The sequence below is a fragment of the Periplaneta americana genome, chromosome 2 (assembly GCF_040183065.1).
Source record: "Periplaneta americana isolate PAMFEO1 chromosome 2, P.americana_PAMFEO1_priV1, whole genome shotgun sequence".
Classification (NCBI taxonomy): Eukaryota; Metazoa; Arthropoda; class Insecta; order Blattodea; family Blattidae; genus Periplaneta; species Periplaneta americana.
In genome coordinates this window covers 26,406,316-26,419,980 of record NC_091118.1, presented here as the reverse complement: position 1 = coordinate 26,419,980, position 13,665 = coordinate 26,406,316, and positions in this window count along the sequence as shown.

Below are 13,665 nucleotides of genomic sequence, written 5' to 3'. Positions count from 1 at the left end.
CTGGAGAGTAGGGAGGTTGGTGAACGGTTGTAATTCCATGTTTGGCCAAGAAAGTGTGTATCAATTGGGATGAATGTGCGGGGGCGTTGTCGTGATGCAAGTGCCAGTTGTTCGCCGTCCACATGTCTGGTCTTTTGCGCCGAACTGCATCACGGAGTCGCCAGAGAACATCGTGATAGTACTCCTTTGTCACCATTTGTCCTTCCGGTGCGTATTCGTGATGCACAATTCCACGGACATCAAAGAAAACAGTCAGCATCACCTTGATTTTGCTTCGCACCTGCCGCGCTTTCTTCGGCCTTGGAGACTCGGGATGCTTCCATTGCGACGACTGTCTTTTTGTTCCTGGGTCGTACCCGTACACCCATGACTCATCTCCAGTTATCACGGTGTTCAGAAACCCAGGATCAGTGTTGGCGGTGTCCAGAAGGTCCTGTGCAACGTCACGACGGAGGTCCTTTTGTTCCGGGGACAACAACTTGGGCAAGAATTTCGCAGCCACTCGGTTCATGTTCAAATCATCACGCAAAATTGCATGTGCAGAATCTTTACTCACTCCAACCTCTTCGGCAATCTCCCGCACGGTCCAACGACGATCTGCCATCACCAAATTTCGCACCCTCTCAACAACAGCTGCACTCCGAGCAGTTTGGGGCCTGCCACAACGCTGCTCACTCTCCGCTGATGTGCGGCCATCTTTGAATCGGTTGAACCACTCCTTAATTTGTGTTACACCCATCGCATCTTCCCCAAACACCTGCTGAATCTTACGAATTGTTTGACTTTGAGAATCACCAAGCTTTTGACAAAATTTGATGCAGTATCTTTGCTCAATTCGTTCAGTCATCTTGCGAGAAAACTAAATCCGACAAACACCTAGAACAGCACCTTACTTGGCGACCACCAGCCAGTGACTGGCACAAGCGAATGCGGTGAAAAAATTCAAGCATGCGCATTACAGTTCCTCCTTCCACCATGCACAGTGGCGCCGCCTTAGAATCACAACTTTACGCGGGAAAAATTAAGGTCGGATACTTTTTAGACAGGCCTCGTATGCATAAACAATCAAGTAGCCTATTTGAAACATCATCTCTACCTTTCAATGTATAATAATCCGTTCCCCAGTCTTTATTTAATTATTAGACCCTTATTAAAAGACTAGGAATTTTCTTTTCATATGTTTGAAATAAAGCGTACAATCTCAAGTAAAAAGATATTAACGTTATATTTTATGTTTCTTAGAAATGCAAATTTATTTGAGATTTTTTTTTTCTGTTTATATAACCATAGGTAATATCATACATTAGAATCAGAACATTTTGATAACTAAGATACTGTTTTAGCAAAAGAAGCTACATGACTTCCATTGCATTTTTTAACGTCTATTCCTCATACAGACGCCATTAAATACATATCCAGAAAACTGCACAACCATTGGCAAACATCATGGACAGAGTCATCATCCAGCAAACTTCACGAAATAGTACAACATTCCAGAATGAAATATCCACTACAGAATTTTAAACGTCAAGATCAAGTAATAATCACCAGATTTCGAGTTGGCCACACCAAAATTACACATTCTTATCTTCTAGACAGAACTCTTCCTCCAACATGCACCAATTTCCATAGTAGGATCTCTGTACGCCATTTAATTTCTGAATTTCTTCTGTATCACCTTCATCGAGATCAATTCCATATACCAACAGACTTATCAACAGTTCTAAACAACCCATCATTCAGTTCAAACTTAATTAAATTTCTGAAAGCTATCAACATTTACAAATGTATCTAAAATGATTATTGTAATACAGTAAACTCTATGTAAATTGTAAGATTTGTTTATGTATTTTCGCGATATGACTTCCTAAGTTAAAGCGACATAAAATAAATAAATTAAAAAAAATGCTGTTTTGTTTTGTCTTTTTATCTCATTTAAACATTTATAATGTTATTTATTTTAACGATGTATGTTATTCAAAGTTACGAAATCTTTCCACGCCGACCAAATGCTATTTCGAGAATGACGAGCCGAGACTCGAAAGACAAATGCAACGAATACAGCGAGCGAGAGCGGCAGTTAGTTTTGTTCATCTCTAGTACCTACCTATTATGCTGCATACTTTATACTGTGACGAAGTTTTAGTACCCTGCGACGGTTATGACATTAATGACGCCATCTTTAAAAAGGCTGTTCTCATTAAGTTTACAGTGAAATGCATGCAAAATTTTAAACTCATTTTGCAGTTTTTTTGCCCACTTCCCTGCATTCACATTACTAAGGATTCCACAAATTGTATGCTATAAAGAATTGAATTTTTTACTGCATGTTCTTTAAAGCATAGGGGAAGAAGGGGTAAGTTTATCATGCTAAGAAAATGTTGCATATATTAAAAATACAACACATATTACGAACCTTACGTTTTAATTATATTTATGCTCGACCATGCCGAAATGTAGTACTTATACACCAGGTAGCAGTCCTTTAATGCATGTCATTAAAGTACACCTACTCATTAAAGGTCAGATCTTTCAGCCAATGACGACTCAGGTTACAACTGTTCAGCCAATGACAGGTCAGCTTTCTACTGTTATAAAACCGCAAGTATCGATTATTCTCGGATATGCAATCGAAAGAGAATTAGCGAAAAGTCACGGAGGTTGGAAATCCAATACTATCGCAGAAGGTTATGTTCTGTTACTATAATAATTAGCGTTAATTGTAAATAATATTCAAATAAATTCAATTTGTCATCTCGTTTTTCAATGTCTAATTTTATTTCAATGTTATCTCTGTAGGTTCTTATGGCCTAGCAAGGTCAATGTGCACATCTGTTCCTTTGGAAAAAATCAATACTTTCGCGTCTGCGCACATCTCACAACATACGGGACATTGCTCCAGGTCAGATAGCCTACAATAAAATTAATAAAATTAATAGGCCTATCAAGTTAGAAATATGGTCGAGCATAAAAAGTCGTATGAAACTCGCCTATAATGGTAATTAAGAAGCTCGTATGAAAATTATGAAACTCGCTTGCGCTCGTTTCATAAATATCCATACTCACTTCTTAATTACCTTCATTATAGGCTCGTTGCATAATGTACTATTCTAACATAATTAAGGAAAACAATACAAGTGTTATCATTGAACCAAAATGTTCAAATATGACAGAAAAAATATTTCATCACTTAATACAGTGGTGTCTAACCCACTTTGTTCAGATCACTAGACGATAGCAACGCATTTATTTGTAAGAGTAACGTCTCCATTTTACTCCACAGTTTAGTGAACCTTACTGGAAATGCGTTGCTTGTAGTATTTGCCACAATTGCAGGCGGTTGAAAACCAATGACCTAGAATTATCATATGTCATAATTAAGCTCCAATTCCTTCAAATATCGCAGATAAAGTTATCTTGATGTCACAACACTTTTCATGAGCACACTGTTAACACTCATGGCACATGATCATAATAATTCCCTTTCTTGACAAGGAGAAAATACTCGTTTAAATCGCTCTTTATTTTGGACACCTGGAGTTGGAAGAACTTTCTTCATTCGGTACTGAAGAGCAGGCCTCGGAACGTTACCTACCCTCGGACATGGGTACCATAAATATTCATTCTGTGAATTTAGAGCTGATGATGAACTTGTCCCCTATGATGAACTGGCCCCTTTCTCCCCTACTTAACAAAGTTACGTTGACATTTTAAAAATAAAATAGTTTTTGAATAAAAAAAAATATGTGCATACACTCTGTAAATGTTATACATTTGAATATGAAAAGGTTTAATTTTTTCTTCTGTTTTTATAAGGTAGAACTAAAAAATTTGAGAACATAAGAACTTTCGAAAGACATGAACGGTATTGTAAAAGAATTTCAGACATGATACTTAAAATTTGGGAGAGTTGAAAAATTACGAAAATATGCAAATTATTTTAAAAAATTAAATAATTTCTAAACTACTGAACCTATAAATAAGAAACTTACGTCATTACTTACATCAAAAAGAGTATGTATGTACAAAAAATTAAGTCTCTAGTTTTAAAATATAAAATAGGAATTCCACTCGCCGCCTCTCTTAACATTTACAAATGTTGAACTAAATTGATAGACTAGCTTTGAAATAATACTTATAATGTTGCCATATCTTGATAACAATGCTGTATAGTTGTACGTTTATCATCATCATCATCATCATCATCATCATCATCATCATCATCATCATCATCATCATCATCATCATCATCATCATCATCATCATCATCCTGTCAAGTACTAGTCCCAAAAGAACTGTTACGGACTGAAAAGCGATTTTCTTGCCATCTTTTTATGGGTCGACCAAGTGACTGTTTCCCATTTGGACGATATTTCATTATTGCTTTAGGAATCCTGGATGAAACCATTCTTGAGACGTGTTCCTTCCAATTTAACTGATATCGGGAGATATAGCCCAGTATTGATGACATATTAAGTTCTTGAAGGATATCTTCATTTTTCTTCCGATCCCATTTAATGTAGCCAGCTGTTCGGCACATAAATCTCATCTCGCAAGCTGTTAGTCTGCTTTCATCTTTTGTCTTGTACGTTTATATGATAAAATATGTTTGTTTTGGTGTATAGAATACTCTGCAATACTTTATAGTACATAATTATGACTCATCCTTTATATACAGGGTGAACCGTAAGTAATGTCATTAATTTCAGGGGGTTATTCTTTGAGATATTTCAAACAAAAAAAATTTAATACGTTCTTGCTCGTTTTTGCTTCCTTTTCGAGATAAAAATTATTCGTATTTTATATGAAACATTTCATAGCGAATTTTGGGAAAGACAGTGATTGAATTCCCAATATGCTCAGGCAATTTAAGAGAGCAGTGTATTATGATAATAAATTATTGAAAGAATTTTAGTTTTATCCTTTAAATATGCAGAAATTTGATTCCAAAAAATGTAACTTTTCCTCTGGAAAGGAATTTTAAAATGTTACATTTATTCAGATCATATTTCTGCACATTTAAAGAACAAAACTGTTTTTTTTAGTAATTTATTATCCTAATACACTGCTGTATTAAATTGACTGAGCATATTGGGAATGAAATAAATGATTCAATGGCTTTCCCAAAACGCGGTATGAAATGTTTCATATAAAACAATTTTTATCTAGGAAAGGAAGCAAAAACAAGCAAAATTGTGTCATACTTTTTTATTTGAAATATCTCAAAGAGTAACTCCCTGAAATTAAATACATTACTTAGGTTAGTTTTTAATTTTTATGCTCGACCATGCCGAAATGTAGTAATTATATACATGGTAGTAGCCCTTTGATGCACCTCATTAAAGTACACCTATTCATTATAATTCAGTTGTTCAGCCAATGAGAAATCTCCACTGTACTGATTGTACCATTATAAAACCGCAAGTATCGATTATTCTCGGATATGCAATCGAAAGACAATTAGCAAAAAGTCACGGAGGCTGGAAATCCAATACTGTCGCAGAAGGTTATGTTCTGTTACTATAATAATTAGCGTTAATTGTAAATAGTATTCAAATAAATTCAATTTGTCATCTAGTTTTTCAATATCTAATTTAATTTCAATGTTATATCAATATTAATATTTAGTTTACTCTCTAGATTATATTAAGGTCAATGTGGACATCTGTTCTTCGGAAAAAATCAATACTTTCGCGTCTGCGCACATCTCACAATTTACGAGCTATGCACGAGGTCACTTCCTCTCTTCAGTCATATAAGAATAAAATTAATACTTCTGAATAATTTCAAGTTAGAAATATGGTCGAGCATAAGAAGTCGTATGAAACTTGACTGTAATGGTAATTAAGACGCTCGTATGAAAATTATGAGACTCACTTGCGCTCGTTTCATAAACATACTCACGACTTAATTACTACCATTATAGGCTCGTTGCATGATGTACTATTTTCTTCCTTTTCATGTTTTACCATGTAACTTGTAACATAATATTCTGTGTTCTAGCAAGCTCAATATGAGACCGATGAAGTAAAATAAAAAAGTACATTGATTATTATCTTTATCGTTTTTAAATGCAGTAGTATATTTAGAAAGAAACATTAAAGAAAAGGATTACAGTTACAATATTCATCTAATTACCTCTATATAGCCTTTGTGGTTTAAAATTAACGTTACATAACAGTTACAATTCCAATCGTCGTATCTCGTTTGAATAGCTTTTGTAATTGAACATGTGTGTTATAAATAAGGAAATGTCATTGGTATTGTACTGTGAAGACACACCATTTGTATATCAGATGATCATTGCAATGGAGTTTGGCCTTGCAATAATCGTCAACAGGAAAATAAATTATTCTCTTAGACTTTTTCCAACGACCTCCTCCTTTCCTGTTGATGTGGTGCGAAGCGAATACAGAACACACCGGCTTCACTTGCGGGACTTCACCGCTCAACCCAGACTCCATTGACCCTGGTCGAACTCTCATGTTGTACTCAGTCTGCCTAATCTCACAACAACACGTTGTTTATGTACAAAGAGGCAGGCAGGGATGAAAACTATTCATGAAAATTATAGAAATTATTAAACGCGTTTCAACTTTATGTTATTTGTGTGGCCAAGTTTCGTAATTCTACGTTGACGACAGTTGAATCACATTTCATCACCCCGCGCGGCGGACAGGTAAACTATGTACTGTAAAATGCAGTTGCAGTGGACTTTGAGCTAACCGATAAAATACATTGTGTACTCTGTAACAATGTGTGAGGATGGTCATATCTTACAATCTGGAATATGTGTGAATAAAACAGTTTTATCCTCTTTCATTTGTTTTCTATGATGTTATTTTTCGTTGTCATAGTTCCCTAAAGATCGAAGTGCCAGTGATAACCTACTTTTTCTACCATGACTTGCCATATTTATAATAATAATAATAATAATAATAATAATAATAATAATAATAATTATTATTATTATTATTATTATTATTATTATTATTATTATTAGTATTATTATTAGTATTATTATTACCGGTATTATTATTGTGGTGACAGGATTTTTTCTCGTTGCCAAACTTTCAGAACGGCCCCGAGGTTCACTCAGCCTCCTATAAAATTGAGTACCGGGTCTTTCCCGGGGGTTAAAGGCGGTCAGAGCGTGGTGCCGACCACACCACCTCATTCTAGTGCCGAGGTCATGGAAAGCATGGGGCTCTACCTCCATGCCCCCCAAGTGCCTTCATGGCATGTTACGGGGATACCTTTTTACTTTACCTTTACCGGTATTATTATTATTATTATTATTATTATTATTATTATTATTATTATTATTTATTAGTCTATTAATTTTACTTTAAAACTACATAGACAATAACATGATAATTTTAATAACTAAAGACCTCCCCGGAATAAGAATGTAACCAACAAAACTGTAATTCTTGTTTCAGGGGAAAGGAAAATAATTTCAGGAACATATTTCATTAGGACTATATTTACTATCACAACCATTATTGAATAAACAAGAATACAAGTTTATTCAGCCATTGAATGCCATAATTTATCTACAGTAAACTCACTAGCATGAGTTATTCATAGATTTCAAAAAGGCATATGACTCGGTTAAGAGAGGTTTTATATAATATTCTTATTGAATTTGGTATTCCCAAGAAACTAGTTCGATTAATTAAAATGTGTCTTAGTGAAACTTACAGCAAAGTCCGTATAGGCCAGTTTCTGTCAGATGCTTTTGCAATTCACTGCGGGCTAAAGCAGGGAGATGCACTATCACCTTTACTTTTTAACTTCGTTCTAGAATATGCCATTAGGAAAGTTCACGATAACAGGCAGGGTTTAGAATTGAATGGATTACATCAGCTTCTTGTCTATGCGGATGACGTGTATATGCTAGGAGAAAAACCACAAACGATTAGGGAAAACGCGGAAATTCTACTTGAAGCAAGTAAAGCGATAGGGTTGGAAGTAAATCCCGAAAAGACTAAGTATATGATTATGTTTCGTGACCAGAATATTGTACGAAATGAAACTATAAAAATTGGAGATTTATCTTTCGAAGAGGTGGAAAAATTCAAATATCTTGGAGCAACAGTAACAAATATAAATGACACTCGGGAGGAAATTAAATGCAGAATAAATATGGGAAATGCGTGTTATTATTCGGTTGAGAAGCTTTTGTCATCTAGTCTTCTGTCAAAGAATCTGAAAGTTAGAATTTATAAAACAGTTATATTACCGGTTGTTCTGTATGGTTGTGAAACTTGGACTCTCACTTTGAGAGAGGAACAGAGATTAAGAGTGTTTGAGAATAAGGTTCTTAGGGAAATATTTAGGGCTAAGAGGGATGAAGTTACAGGAGAATGGAGAAAGTTACACAACGCAGAGCTGTACGCATTGTATTTTTCACCTGACATAATTAGGAACATAAAATCCAGACGTTTGAGATGGGCAGGACATGTAGCACGTATGGGCGAATCCAGAAATGCATATAGAGTGTTGGTTGGGAGGCCGGAGGGAAAATGACCTTTGGGGAGGCCGAGACGTAGGTGGGAAGATAATATTAAAATGGATTTGAGGGAGGTGGAATATGATGGTAGAGACTGGATTAATCTTGCTCAGGATAGGGACCAATGGCGGGCTTATGTGAGGGCGGCAATGAACCTCCTGGTTCCTTAAAAGCCAGTAAGTAAGTAAGTAAGTAAACTCACTAGACGTTCTGAGTTATCTAGAGAAAATGGAAACTCGAGTGGGATTTAATTGACTATTACACGATTAGAAGAAAGTATATAAAGATTAGAAGAAATAAAGTACTCTAATACAATAAAATATTAATTGACTTACCAAACTGTCTTGAAAATGTATTATTGTACTATCTCATCATTACAAATATTCCGCTAGATGGCAGTAGTGTTTTATGATGAGCTGTTCTCTTGTTACCAGTTGTACCAACTGTACAATCTTCAATGAATTCTATGGACGATTACTAGACAAGATTCAGTTTCATATTTATTAAAACAGTTGCACTCCACTTCAATTATCGAAATATATTAAACAATCTCTGATACGTCATTATCCATAATCTCATAAGGCAGAATCTATACTTTAACCTAAATAATATAAACAAGATAAATTATAGAAAAGTTTTAATTAGGGATGATGAAATAAACATGAATCATTTTAAAAGGTACAATTATTGAAAGTACAATGTTGGCAAACAAAGAAACAAATGTTAGGGAGGTGATAAAAATAAATAAATGCTAGGGAAGCGATAAAAAACAAATGCTAGGGAGGCGATAAAAATTGTAGGATAAGCAGTCATGATTGGTTGAAATACGTCGCTCCGTATCGTTTTATCGGTCAAAAGTAGTATGACTTAGTAAAGTGTAATAGTCGTTACAAATAAATGCCTTAAAATTACTTTTTCCTCAGAGTCTTCAATTGAGGCGGTTAGAAGCAAAGGGGTGTAAGTGGCATTTCTAAAAATTTGATTTAAGTGCATCCAGGGTAAACTAAAGCATTTAAAGTTTCAGTGGCGAAAGGATATACATTTTAACTACATCACACATTAACATTTAAGATTAAAACTTAACGGAATTTACGAAAGCTTAGTAACTTTTAATCACATTTTGTAACTAAAGTGCACTTACACTACTTTGTTTCTGACTGCCTCAACTGTAATTCTTCATTTAACGTCCCTTTTAAACCACAGAGCCTATTCAGAGACGATAAGTTGATAATTATAATTGCAATTCTTCATTTAACGTCCCTTTTAAACCACAGAGTCTATTCAGAGACGATAAGTTGATGATTATAATTGCAATTCTTCATTTAACGTCTCTTTTAAACCACAGAGTCTATTCAGAGACGATAAGTTGATAATTATAATTGCAATTCTTCATTTAACGTCCCTTTTAAACCACAGAGTCTATTCAGAGGCGATAAGTTGATAATTATAATTGCAATTCTTCATTTAACGTCCCTTTTAAACCACAGAGTCTATTCAGAGACGATAAGTTGATAATTATAATTGCAATTCTTCATTTAACGTCCCTTTTAAACCACAGAGTCTATTCAGAGACGATAAGTTGATAATTATAATTGCAATTCTTCATTTAACGTCCCTTTTAAACCACAGAGTCTATTCAGAGACGATAAGTTGATAATTATAATTGTAATTATTCATTTAACATCCCTTTTAAACCACAGAGTCTATTCAGAGACGATAAGTTGATAATTATAATTGTAATTCTTCATTTAACGTCCCTTTTAAACCACAGAGTCTATTCAGAGACGATAAGTTGATAATTATAATTACAATGCTTCATTTAATGTCCCTTTTAAACCACAGAGTCTATTCAGATACGATAAGTTGATAATTATAATTGCAATTCTTCATTTAACGTCCCTTTTAAACCACAGAGTCTGTTCATAGACGATAAGTTGATAATTATAATTGCAATTCTTCATTTAACGTCCCTTTTAAACCACAGAGTCTATTCAGAGACGATAAGTTGATAATTATAATTGCAATTCTTCATTTAACGTCTCTTTCAACAATCATTCATCAACTTCTGTCCCCGTTGTTAAGGAGTTATCTGAATTAAACTATCTCTGTGTTTAGGATGATAGCAAGGTTATTCATTCATCACACTCCAGCAGAATATTCTGCAAAACCGCAATGTCAACACTTCCTTTGATTAGCTCTTCCGTAGGGTTTCTTATAGTAAACAAGACACCTTCAAAGTTTCCCAGAATATGACCCAAGTTTGCTGATTACAACATGTCCGTAAACAAAGGATGTTGATTTAGAAACATCTCTGCCGGAAATCGTCATTGTTTATGGGGTAATGTAAGAATTGTTGTGAAAAGAAGACAGGAAAACAAAACTTGGAGCTGAGATTAATAACATTTAAATCTACTGATGTTGATAAAGAAGGTGATTTTTTAGAATGGACGAGTTGTTGATTGGTTGGATGGATAGATGAAAGAAAGGAGTAATGCGGATTGGTTATATGCAGGTTTCGAGACTTTGGACCCGATACAATAAGTTTACTGTGCATGTACTATAGGTTGTTGACAAGCTGCAGGTAGTGAAAGGTAGAGATGTGTTGAGATAACAACGTTGCTATTTAGAATAGAGTACGGTAGTATGGGGAAACACACATATTTATTTATTTTATTTATTTATTTAACCTGGTAGAGATAAGGCCGTCAGGCCTTCTCTTCCCCTCTACCAGGGGATTACAACTACAATATTAAGAATACAATTACAATTATAATTACAATTAATATTGAATTTACAAATACAATAAAATTCAAAGTACTAAAAGATTAACTGACTAATAAAAGCTAGACAGTTCATTGTAAAAATTAAGAAGAGAGAAAGTAAATATACATTACACAATGACAATGTCAAAAGAATGTGAAAAGCATTTATTCTCCTGTCTTTTATAAGTATTTGTGTTTAATTATACACAGTGTTAATGGTGGAAATAAGCATGTAGCAATTTTAATTTCTTCATTTATCCTATTGGTCGTCTTTAGGAAGTGCAGTTACAGTACCGAATTGCAATGTACTACAAGATACATTTTCAGTGTCTCAAACGTAAATCTTTTTCGGTTATCTGCCAAACACAGTTTGTACTGTGAAAAGCTGCGCTCTACGTCGCATGACGTGATAGGAGCAAAACGAAGAAACTTAGCATCATTGCAGTCTCTAAGAGACAGTCTTTTATTCTCGGGTGACTCTATGTCCACTAATTTGCTGTTTATGTTACACAATGTTCCATATCTGTTATTTTTACATAAAATCGATTTCCACTTCTGTTTTACACGTTCAGTAACCGGTGTCCTTGGTGTCTCATTAATTCTCTGTGTCATTTTCTCAATTAATTTGAGGGCTTCCGGCATCTCTTGCTCTGTCTTTTCTAACCGTGTAATAGTTTCAGACACAGTTTGAAAATAGGTTTGTATGAAAACCAAATTATTCGTCAGAACCTTAAAATCCAGAGCGTTTTCCTTTGCGTATTTGTTGGCATTCATTCTACAGTACCCCCACCCACTGTACGCTTTACCACTATACTCAGTACGCCGTTATGCGGATTTCCCACTGAACTGCTCTATTGGGTCCGAAGTCTCGAAGCCTGGTAATAAATAAGTAAATAAACGTTTCATGATTGAAGAAGTAAACTAAAATAAATAACATTGCAGGGTTACGAAATTCATAGAATCTACGAATCTTTGCTGTATAACCTACCTTGAAATGCATTACGATTAAAGAGACGAACATAACCTAATTCGATCAATGAAATAAGAAGAAGAAAACCAGATGCTTCATGTTACGACGTAGTATTTTTATTGATATGAGTCACTAGTAGCTATTCATTGGTAATGTACAGGGACATCATTTCATTTTTACTAACACTTTTAATATTAACCTGGCTATACCTTTACAGAACCGGAAACACCGTTCGCTACCCCCTTCCACGACTGGAGTTCGATGATAATGGCGTAAAACACAAACAAATCACTTTACTAGGTATAGGAGGGAAGAAAAGTAGTTCATTCATTTATGTAAACTAGGAAGTATAGCGATTTTGAGTTCGATAATTTTCATTAGGTTTTTGTTTAATCAAAATCCAGTACAATATTAACAATAAGTGTTTTTACTCACGAACTGGGTTATCCATGCGAACGTATTCATTATGCAGTGTATATTATACTGTCTACAGCACATTAGCGTACAATTTAGAGAATGAAGTTAAATTGAAAAATAATCATAATATGGATATTTAAACACATATTTGAAAATGGTGGCCGTTCATTTCGATACAGGCTTCAGTTCTTGTATGCATATTATCGCACTGTAGACTATTGCATCTAATTCCAATCGGCAGTTTCGTCCTTCGTACTAGTAACTCATGTTGAAATAATTCTGTACCTACTCTATAAAAGAGTGCCTTACGTACTGTAAATTCAATCTTCACTTCTGCCCGACCCGCACAGATAAAATTACTCAGACATGCTATGTACTGTCCGTCCAAGTGGTTATGCCGCAGGATCGTAGAAAGGGGGGAAATCACGTGACAGTTAATTACTTAACGAGGCCATTTTATTTAAGTTATTTTAAACAATTGTATAATATTACGTAAACTTCCAATTCCTAACAGAAATGAATGTTTTCAGAAAAGAGCTAAGATAGCTCAGCTTTTACAGAGGGGCGTGCAGAAGCAGGTGGGGGAAATCGGGATGCGACGTAGGCAAACGGACAGTACATGTGCGAAATTATGATTCAATATTGAAAGCTCTTTCGTCACTGGAAAACGCGAACATATTTCTGGAACTTACTATACTCACTAACTCAGTGCTGTTTACTATATGCGGCCTTGATTCTCTCTGGAGGACAGTTGGAACTTTTTTAGTAGAAGGGGTGGGAGTGAAGTACATTAAAAAACTCAGGTACAATAAAAACTGAAGTAAAAATAAAATTATGTCCCTGTACAACACACTTTAATTATTTCGTGGAACAGAAAGATACACCTCCATAATTTACAACAACTTACATTAGTAATTTGTAATTTACAACATCATACCCTTGTGGAATAGGCTCCTGGCCAGAAACCGCCACTGGTGAACTGTTTATCATGAATGATAACC